Source organism: Meleagris gallopavo, unplaced genomic scaffold (genome assembly GCF_000146605.3).
Source record: "Meleagris gallopavo isolate NT-WF06-2002-E0010 breed Aviagen turkey brand Nicholas breeding stock unplaced genomic scaffold, Turkey_5.1 ChrUn_random_7180001860412, whole genome shotgun sequence".
Taxonomy (NCBI): domain Eukaryota; kingdom Metazoa; phylum Chordata; class Aves; order Galliformes; family Phasianidae; genus Meleagris; species Meleagris gallopavo.
Window position 1 is genome coordinate 7,763 of NW_011126176.1, and position 2,717 is coordinate 10,479.

Below are 2,717 nucleotides of genomic sequence, written 5' to 3' on the forward strand. Positions count from 1 at the left end.
CCTTGAACACCTCCAGGGACGGGGCATCCACAACCTCTCTGGGCTCCAGACCTGGACACAGTACTCCAGATGGGCCCTCATGAGAGTAGAGAAGGACAGTCACCTCCGTGTTCCTGCTGTCCACTCTGTTTCTGATGGAACCTAGGATAACATTTGCTTTCTGAGCTGCAAGAGCACACAGCTTGCTCATGTTAAGTTTTTCATCTACCAGGACCCCCAGGTTCTTCTCTGCAGGGCTACTCTCAAGGGCTGCTCCTCTCAGTCTTTATATATGCTTGGGATTCCTCCAGCCCAAGTACATTGCACTTTGAACAGACCTTTGTACTTTGCTATGTTGAACCTTGTTAAGATTGACATTTTGAGTGAGTTCACAGGGATGTATGGAACAACCAAGGGATCAGGTCCATCCAGCATGGGTTCACGAAAGGCAGATCTTGACACCAGCCTGATCTGGAATGGGCTGCCCATGGAGGTGGCTGAGTCACTGCCATTAGAGGTGTTCAATAAATGTTTAGATATTTTACAGAGGAAAATGGTTTAGGGCATGGGTTTAGGTTTAGAGCATGGTTTAGGGTTTATGGAAATATTGGTGATAGGTGGTTGGTTGGACCATGTGATCTTGGAGATTTTTTCCAACCTTAGTGATTTTACGATTCTGTGAAACATTTGGCTCTCTGGACTGTAAGCATACACTGCTGATTATATTTGTTGGTGGCTTTCCTTTTACATTATTTTTATTTTCAATTATAAGAATATATTAAGGAAATTTAAAAGTACTATGAATTTCCACTGAGAACAATCCCATGAGAGTTCCTAATCAAGGTTTTTCAGTACCTTGAAACTGTCTTTCTCTTCTCTTGTATTGTTCAATTACTTATTTGTGTCATGTTTGTACTGTTCTGCAAAAATCAAAGAAGTATCTTTAACAGTCATCCAGAAAACCTGTTTTCCTATCAACCCCTCTTTCAGAAGCACAGCATGCTTCTGAAAAGCACCTCAGTGCCAGGTTTAGGAACACTGGCTTGCCTCACAGACACTTGAGGGAAAGACTCTTTGAACAGACTTTTCAAACTGACTTACGCAGCGTTTTTATTTGACCCCTTAAATTAAATAAATAAGAGATTGGACATAAGTATCTGTTTAGAAAAGATCTTAAAAAACAAACATACAAAATCAATACTATTTTAAGATTCAATTGCTGGAAGATTTATATAAAGGTAAGAAAGTGGATATTAAATCTAAATTCCACATTTTTCTGATCTTCAAATTATTGTACATTCTAAACTGAATTGATTCAGGCTCATTAAAAAGAGATTGCATTTGTCTCCAGATCTAAAATGAGAGAAGATACCTCTAGTCACACATTGCATGTTTGTCAAAGGATACACCTAAGGAGTTGGCTGAAAACAACTCACTGAATGTGTATTTCTTCCAAAGCCAGAGAATGTAAATGTAGCCAGAAAACAGTACTAGATCTCAACTCTTTTGAAGTCTAGCAGTAACATGTCCATCTTAATGATCTCACTTTGTTTATTTTCCACCATAACCTTCCTGGAATGCCTTCCTCTATAATTATGTGACATATATAACTTATGATATCTCTGTGTAGCTCATGCTTCTCATATGATGGATGTTCCATCCTTGGAGACACTCAGGTCAGGCTGGACTAGTCTCTAAGCAACCTGATCTAGTTGCACGTGTCCCTGTTCATTGCAGAGGAGTTGGACTGGATGATCTCTAAGGTCCCTTTTAACTCTTAGGATTCTATGATCCTACACTTCTAAGATCCATTTTAAGTTCTCTTCTATTTGTGAGCTCCTTTCCTTTGAGAAGACTCATATTTGCTGATTTTGGGAACCAGTAAGAATAGAAAAAATGATTATTTAAAACTTTAATTAAAATTAAAACTTAAACAACCAAATATACATCCAAAATGCTTTTATGTGATATGTAATTCATATGTTTTATGCTTCTATGCAGATTAATGAATGAGTCACTTCAGTAATCTTATTTCTGTCATGGAAGTAAGGAGATTTCTTCACTTTCCTCTGACAGAATCTTTCACTTTCTCCATAATTAAGAAATATTTTATCATGTCCAGTCTACAGAGTTCTCTGTTTAATTTCATCATCTTAATTGTAAATCAGTCCCTTTAGAATGACCTAAATAAAGCCAGTCCCTCTTTGGTGTTTACTTCATTGAATGAATTACAAGGAATGATCATATCATCTCAAAGCTGTCATTTGTTCAATATATATTTAGTTTTTAGGATTCTGAGAGAAAGCCCTTGTGGATATAGGGTTCACCATCTGAGGGTTATCCTCTATTTGTTCTTTTTAGTGAGTAGCATGGCAGGAATGCATTCCAGATTTGATCAAAGGTATCTAGTATCTTACTCTTTTCAAAGGATTTTCATTCATATTTTACAGTTTCAAGTACAGCATTGACTCAGCAATCAATATGAGATGCTAGGATACTTTCTTTTTATCCTTATCTATAGTTGCTTGAAAGGAACATTTATGTGTATAAGCTGTCACCGCACTTTTCTTTTGTTTGTTTGTTTGTTTTTTAATTTTTAACTTTAATATATAATTAGGCCAGCAATTACGGAAATTTAAATCTAAAGAAGAATCATTAAAGGAGTTGTTATTGTTACTGTAGACTATGAAAGATAGCTTTATATACAGACTAGCCCTGTGGAGTATAGCAAAGAAAGA